Genomic DNA, 8,287 nt, shown 5'->3' with positions numbered 1-8,287 from the left:
CGTCAGCCGATGGAAAGAAGGACCGGGGAAGCCGCATCTCCCACAACAGTGGGCTCCGGAGAAGCGACTTGGGAGAGAGCGGAAGGCTCAGCCGGCGGGACCCCTGCTGGACTTGCCAGGAGCCTTCCTGGGGATTCGGCCCACTCGTGAAGGCAGCGTGTCCTCGGGGGCTCGCAGATGTCTTAGCAGACCCGGGGTCCGACCCTGCTTTTCCGAGCCTGTGGCCAGGCCCCTTCCCTTGTTCTCCCGGTGACCAAGAGTAGCAGGTGTGGGGCCACGCCGGCGGCTCCATCCGCTCGTGGGCTCCTGCGGCCACCTGCCGACTTGGGTCACAGGTTTCTCGGGATTCCTGGCAGCACCCATTTGGAATGCTCAGTCCTTGGTCCTCTGCAGTGACTCGTTCTCCAAGCCTCCACCCAAGGAGTGGACTTTAGCAGTTAAGTCCCACAGGGGCAAAAACGTCCCCTGACCCCTTCGCAGGGCTAGCCGCTTGTTGGCACACGAGCGACTGCCCGAATGTCTGATTTGTTGGGGCTGAGATGTTGCTTCTCTTCTTCCTGCCTCCTTGGCCACAAGGTGCCCAGGCTGCCAGAGGTCCTCGTGCCATCAAACGTGCAGCAGAGGCTGGCCGCCCTTTCCTTCCGAGGCATCAGGCACGAGCCTCCTTCCTAGTTACTGACCCCCTCCTCACTGCCCAGTTCAGTGACCTGTTCCGTGTCCTTGTTGGCCTGCACCCCTCTGCAGCCTCGGTCTCTCCCTTCTCCCCTGGCTCCTTCCCCAGACCCTTATCCAGCTCAGACCCCACTAATGGTAGGTGTCCCACAGGACGTTTGTGTGCTGCGTCTTCATTTCTTCTTCTGGCCTCCTTCATTCGGGGAATCTCTTTAGTCTCTTGCTCAGCTTCCATCTCTGCTTCTTTTGTCCCCTCTCTCAGCTGACCTCCAGGCTTGCATCTCCGAATGCCATTCAGACATCTCAGACCAGATATCCAGCAGACATTATCCCAATGGCTTGCCATCATTTCCCCCTAAACCCTTCTCGGCTCTCGCCTTTGCCCTTACTGTAGGGGACATCCTCCTCCTCCCCCCAGTCCCTCAGGCTCAAAATCTGGGGGTCATCTCGGACTCTTTGCTGTCCCTCGTTCCCCAAGGCCAAACGGTGGTCAAGGCCTGCGCCTTCCCATCTGGAGCGTCTCTGTCCCCGTCCCCGCCTTCACCGTGCCGCAGGTCCTCGTCACCGCACGGCTGGACCGTTGCGGCAGCCTCCTGACTGTCCCGTCCCGTTGCTCTTCCCTTCAGCCTCTAAAGTGATTTTCCCAAAAAGCAGATCTGCGTGCATTCCCGCCCTGCTCCGTAAAGTGCCTCCAGAAGCGAGGTCAGAACACGCCGTGTGGCCCGCAAGGCCCTCCGTCAGCGCCTTCTCTCCTGTTGTTTTCAGCCTTCTTAGCCTGCCTTCCCCAGCGTCTATTCTCTGCCTGGCAGCCTTGGCCTTCTTGCTCTTACGTCACACACTGGGATGCTCTCCCTCTTCTGATTCCTGACTTCTCCAGCGAACGTCTCTTCTTCTACAGGGAGCCTTCCCAGCCCCTCTTAATTCCAGGGCTTTCCCTGTGCTTATTATTTCCTGCTTTGTAGCTGTTGGCCCGTTGGCCCTCCCATTGGGTGGGAAGCTCCTTGAGGGCAGGGACTCTCGGTATTCCCAACACTCATCTCCTTAGACTTCCTTAGGAACTAACCCTTGATGACAGCAGGATTTGGAGGGGACATAAGTATCATTTCCCCAAAATTGAATATAAACAATTTGTCCTTATTTAGGCCCTTATGAGTTTTCATTTGTGTTTACTTTGTCATGATTTTCTTAACTCCTGCATTTGAACTTAAAAGTTCCTACATGGCTCCAATCTTTTCTTAAAAAGTCTGTTTCTCTCCCCGTGGCTATGTTGGCGTATCTAAGGCATGGGTGCTGGAGCATGTCAGAGAGGCTGTTTCTCTCCCCCTCTCCCCTCTCCACATGCACCTCACATACATTTCTCACATGACCCACCCCTCTGCCCAGTGGGAGTGCTTCCTCCCTCCCCTGTTTGGGTTAAGTGGAGTGGGGCTCACATGCTGTGGGAGGATTATAGTTTGGGCACTTGGTCTCTCAAAGGTTCACCATCACAGCCCTATAGTATTAAACTCGGTTTGAGTAAGTTATTCTTGGACCTAAATCCATATTTTTTGCCTTCTGGAATGTCCTATTCCAAGCTCTCTGTTCCTTTATAGCAGTGGCTAATAAATTGTGTGTGATCCTGATTGTTACTTCTCGAGAACTGAATTCTTTCTTTCTAGGTGCTGACAGTACTTTTTCTTTGACCTGGAAGCTCTGATATTTTTAGGAGTTTTCAGTTTTTTTCAGGTGACTGTCAGATTCTTTCTATTTCTTTCTTGTCCTCTGGCTTAGAAATATGAGCAATTTCCTTTTTAAGATTACTTGGAAGAGGATGTCTAATCTCTTTTTTGATCACGTAATTCAAGTAGTCCCATTGTTCTTAAATATTTTCTCCTCTTCTCTTTTCCAGGTGAGTTGTTTCTGCTATGTAATATCTTACATTTTATTTTTTTTTCAGTCTTTTGACTTTGTTTTAATATTCCTTATTGCCTCATGTGATTATTGCTTTCTATTTGGGTCATTCTAGTTTTCACGGATTTTGTTATTTGAGCAAAGTTTTGAGCAAACCCTAACCCTTTTATACTTCTTCTATAGCTCTCATTTCTTTTCCATTTTTTTCCTTTACAAAATCACATTAAATCTCTTTCTTAGAACTTGTCCCTTCATCTTTTCCAGGTCTTCTTGTTGAGTTTGTGCAAACCAAGCCATGTTTTCTTCTGAGGCTTTGCTTATTTTGGAGTTAGTATTTTCTTCTGGGTTTGTTCCTGATTGGTGTCTCTGCCACCATATCCTCTTTTTATGGTGTGTTTCTTTTTTTGGTCTCTTGTTTTTCCATCTATTCCCTGTATTTGGAATTGATGTCAGGATTGGGCTTTGGGCATTTTCAAAGGGAAAGTCTGGGCTGGTCCTGCTACTGCTTTCTCAGCGTATTGCATTACTCCAGGATCTTGGGGACCGTTCAGGCTTGGGGATCTGCAAGTTTTCCATCTTCCCAAAGTGGTCTGATCCAGACCAGAATCTGATTGCTATCCGCCATGGTCTCAGCTTAGCAAGTTCCTAACTTGGGTCTGCACCAGAGCAAGTATAGCTCAGCTGGTTCAGAGACAGAACATCAAACTCCACTTTGGTCTGGGATTCATGACCTGGTTATTCCTCTGTAGGCTGGCCTGGAAGCTGGCACTAAGATCCTTCTCTTCCATACCAGTCTACGTTCTTAGTCCTCCCTGGATCTATGCCTAGAATGGATACTGGGTGTCAAAGCCGCTCATTGACACACATTCCCATCACAGTGCTCCATTATGGGCTTCCTGGGCACTGGGGTGCTTCTGACCTCAGTGTCCACGCTCCTCCCTTATCTTTCTCCCTCTGGCTGATCTGGGCCAGACAAATGACTCCCTGTGATCTTTTCTGGATTTCTCCATCAGGATCCTATCTGGTGCATTTTCTAGATCAATGCATTTCCCTATTACTCTGCTATATTGGCTCAGTTCCCCTCCCTCTACACTCCCTTTCCCCTATCATGAGTAACTTACCCAGCAAAATTCTTTAGGGGGGAAATGGGCCTTTAAATGAAATCAAGGACTTCCAGAACTTCCTGATGAAAAGACCAGAGCAGCCTGGGGACCTTGGGAGTGCCAACATAGGAGTGAAGAGAAATACAGAAAGGTAAACACGAGTCTAAAGTCCTAAGGGAACAAGATGCAGCAGCTTACACACTAATATGGGGAGATGGTCCATGTTGGAAGCTTGTCATTCATCATCCAGGGTCATCCAAGGAGCCCAACGAGATAAGCCAGATCTGTTACGTCACAACGAATTTAAGAGAAGATGGAGAGAGGGAAAAGAGATACACAGGGTAGGGGCCGGGGAGGGGAAAGGAAGGTTTGGGGGTACAAATGGGGAGGGAGCTGAACTCAAACCTCACTCATCTGAGCCAGGCAAAGGAGGGAAGAATACATACAGACAAACAGAATTGGGTACAGAAATGCATTTCACTTAGCAGTGAAATTGGAAAGGAGGGGGAGAAGAGGGAATTGGAGGGAGATTAAGGGAGGGATTGCTTCTAAGGACGCACAAAAATATTTCTAACTCTTTTTGAGGCGGTGAAGAATAGGAATCTGAGGGACGCCTTTAGATTGGGGAATGGCTGAATAAGTAATTATTTTGTCATTTAAAGACACACACCAAGTTTGAAGCATAAAGGATCAATATGATAATCACCCATCACAATTCCAGAGGACCCGTGATGCAACATGCTCCACTTCCTAACAGAGGGGAAGGACTCAGAGACCAGGTGGAAACCTGTCCTTTTGGACATGGCCAATGTGGACATCTGTTTTGCTTGACTGTGTATGCTTGAAATAGGGGCCTTGATTTTCTTTCATGAGGAGGTGATTGGGTGGCTGGGAGAGAAAGCAGATTCTTGCTGATTGAAAAAAATAAAACAATTTCAAAAAGTGCTTATTGTCTACATCGTGACATGTAGTTGGAAAACCATTCCGTTTAGTTGGTACCCGTGTCTGGACAGTTACCTGGCCTCCGATTTGAATGGAAGGAAGAGAATTCAATAATTGCCAGAGTCCATTGATCCCAAACTACTCTCTGTTCACACTGTGATTCTGTGTCTGCAAATCTTACAGTGCCCCAAACACTATAGAATCCAGGTTGCAGTTTGAGCACACAAATGCCAGTGGAGTCACCAAGATGGTAAGTTGTGCTAGTAGCAGGCTGGACAGCTCAAAGTCCTCAGCACTGCTGCCCACACAATGTGGACAAAGACCTAGAGCAAGGCCTATGGGAAGACAACAGGGCAATTTATGGGAGACAACAGGGCAATCGGACCTCTCTGCAGAGGGGGTGGTTGGTCTGAACTCTGAAGGATTGGTAAAATGGCAACAGGAAGAGAGAGAGGGAAGGGCACGTCAGCCCTAGGGGGAAAAGGCCTAAGAAAAAAGTGGAAAAGAATATTGTACTTTGGGAACAATGAATAATCAAGAGTATGTGGATGACAGTGAAAAATGAAATGGGTAATTTTGATTACATCAAATTAAAAAGGTTTTGCACAAACAGTGTAAGCAAGATAGAAGGGAAACAACACATGGAGGGGGGGATTTTGTAGCAAGAGTCTGACACAGACCTCTTTTCTCATTTATGTAGAAAACAAGGATATGAACAGGCTGTTCTCAGATGAAGAAATTAAAACTCCATAATCATAGGAAAAAATGCTCCAAACCACAACTGATTAGAGAAACGCAAACTAAAAACTCTGAGATGCCACCTTACACCTGCCAGATTGGCTAACATGTCCGAAAAGGAAACACAAATGTTGGAAGGGCTGTGGGAGAACTGACTTGGCGGAACTGTGAACTGATCCAACCATTCCGGAGAACAATGTAGAACCAGGCTCAAAGGGCCCTAAATTAGCTATGCATCCCCCTTGACTCAGCAAGGCCAGCATTGGGTCTGTCCCAAAGGGATCAGAAATGGGGGAAAGGACCCACTTTCACAAAATATATTTCTGTAGTTCTTTTAGTGGTGGCAAAGAGTTGGAAACTGAGGGGTGGGCCATCACTGGGGGGAATGGATGAACAAATAGCGGGATGTGGTTGTGATGGGACTCTATTGCACCATAAGGAATGATGAGCAGCAGGAGTTCGGAAAAGCCTGGAAAGACTTCTAGGAACCGATGCAAAGTGAAGTGAGCAGAACCAGAGAACAATGTATGCAGTAACAGCAATATTGCGCCAAGGCTGTAACTACTGATAATGCTAAAAAACACTTATCGGCAGCCACCAAAGAAGGAACCATCAGAATCTGACTTCAGATCAAAGCGTGCTACCTTTCACTTTTTTTCCCTCGTGTGTTTTTTAATTGTATATTCGATAGGTGTTTTCTGTCACCGCATTGGAAATACGTATTGCATGAAAGCACTGGCATAAACTATAATAGGCCATTTAGTGCCTTGAGAAGGTGGGGCTCCAGGAGGAAGAGAGAACCCGAGTCACACAATGTCAGAAAACAATTATAAAAAATTGTTTCTACATGTAATTGTGGGGGGGAAAGAATGGGAGAAGGGGCACAATGGAAAAGGCGGCCTGGAAAGTAGGAGCCAAGGTGGGGGCATCCTTTGAAGCCACAGGAGGAGTTTGGAACTTCCGAGGTAGTGGGACACCGTCAAGGCTTTTTCTTCTGGCAAGGAACTTGCCACAAAGTTATGGAGGCTGGATTGGAAGGGGAAGCGCCCAGCTTTGAAAACAAACCTAGGTAAAGAGTAATGAAGGCCCAAACTGGAGTGTTGATAATGGAAAACAAAAGGGAGGATCTGAATTGGAAAGGAGCCCAATTTATATGAACATTGGGAGGGAAAACAACTCTGAAAGGCTGAAGAATGCTGACCAGTGCAGTCACCAACCACAATTCCAAAGGCCCAGTGGGGAAGCTGTGGAGGCACATTAACCTCTGCCCAGGCTGGGAGGGGATGGGCTCATGGGGCAGGGGGGGCACACATTTTGCACATGACCATTGTGGGAATTGAGGTTGCTTGGGATATTTACTACAAAGATTCCCCCCCTCCCCCCAGTTGGTGGGGAGGAGAATGCGGAGATGAAAGAAAAGGGATTAGAGAGAAAGAATAAATGCCTACTATGTGCCAGGCACTGTGCCAAGTTACATTTATCTCATTTGGTCCTCCCAACAACCCTAGAAAGTGGATGCTACTATTATCCCCATTTTATAGTTGAAGCAGCTGGAGGCACACTGAAGTGAAGTGACTTGCCCAGGATCACACACCTGATAGAGGTCTGAGGCTGGTTTGAATTCTGTTAGCCTGACTCCAGCCCAGGACTCTCTCCATATGCTACCTAATTGCTATTGTAGCAAGAAAAAAAGAAAATGGAAAGAGCCAAGGTGCACAGAAGAGAAGAGAAGGAAGGCAAGAAGAAATGTTGCCAAATGGGACGGCTTTGAAAGCTACTTTTTGAACTTATGATGTACTTGAAAGGGAAGAAAATATTTCAAGGAAGGAACCACAAGGCAGGAGAGAAAACCACCAGAGGAATGGAAAAGCTGGTCCCTGGGCCACGGATCCTGCTAGATCAGTGCTGGCGAAGGTTTTCAAGTTTGCGTGCCCAAACTGCAACTTCAAGCTGCCTGTGAGCCCTGCCATTACCCCAGAGAGCACAGGGAATAAGTGCTATCTTTGGGTAGCTGGACAGAGGGGTGAGGCCTGCCAAAAATGTCCTGGGTGCTGGGAAGAGGAGGGATGGAGCAGCTCCCCCGTGCCAACTGGGCACCTGTGCCAATCCTTGCCAGTGCTGCCCTACATAGAGCTGAGACGCCTACTTGTCTGTCTCAGTGTATGGGCTCCCAGGAAGCCACCTCATTTGGCGTGTCAGGGGCCTCGGAAGCTGGAGGTACCCGTGTTCCCTGGAGCTAGAGCTCCAAGTTGGCATGGGCAGTGCCACATTTCCAGCAATCTTGCAAGGGCACCTGGCGCCTTCCCTGGGTGCCTGACCACTCTTCCTGCTTGATAGGGTGTGGGTTCATGCAAGAGAGAAGCCCCTTGTCTTCCAGGGAGGTTGCCTTTGTTCTGAGCTCATTGTGCCCCCTGGCTGACTGCTAAGGAGCCCACTCACTGGTAGGGGCACCCCGGAGGTCTTTGCACCCTAAGCAGCCAACCGCACAGCTGGCTTCACAGCTCACATGGGCAAGGCTAATGGCAAGAAAATCAAGCCCCACCGAGACAAACCAGCCACTCAGGCACTTTTGCGATGGACAGCATTTGAACCCCAACCAGTCAGCATTTATTAAGCGCCTGCTGTGTGCCAGGCACCGTGCTGAGCCCTGGAATAAGGGAAGGCAAAGGACAACTGCGACAAGCTCCCAGTGGGACAGCCGACGAATGGGGCCAAAGAAATGAACGGCGGCTTTTCCATCCCTTCCGAAGGAAGGCCGGGAAGCCGGAGCCAGAGCGTGCCGGGCCTGGGGGGCAGCCCGAGGATTGTGGGATTGGGGACGGGGCACCAAACTGGGCATTCTGGATCTGCTTCTGAGGGCGGCAGGGAGTGGGGAGAGGCTAGACGGGCCCACTCTTCCCGCCCCAGCACAACTGCATATTCCAGGCACTGGGGCAGAGCAG

The sequence above is a fragment of the Gracilinanus agilis genome, chromosome 1 (assembly GCF_016433145.1).
Source record: "Gracilinanus agilis isolate LMUSP501 chromosome 1, AgileGrace, whole genome shotgun sequence".
NCBI lineage: Eukaryota > Metazoa > Chordata > Mammalia > Didelphimorphia > Didelphidae > Gracilinanus > Gracilinanus agilis.
The sequence above is the reverse complement of the archived record's forward strand: the minus strand, read 5'-3'. Positions refer to the sequence as shown.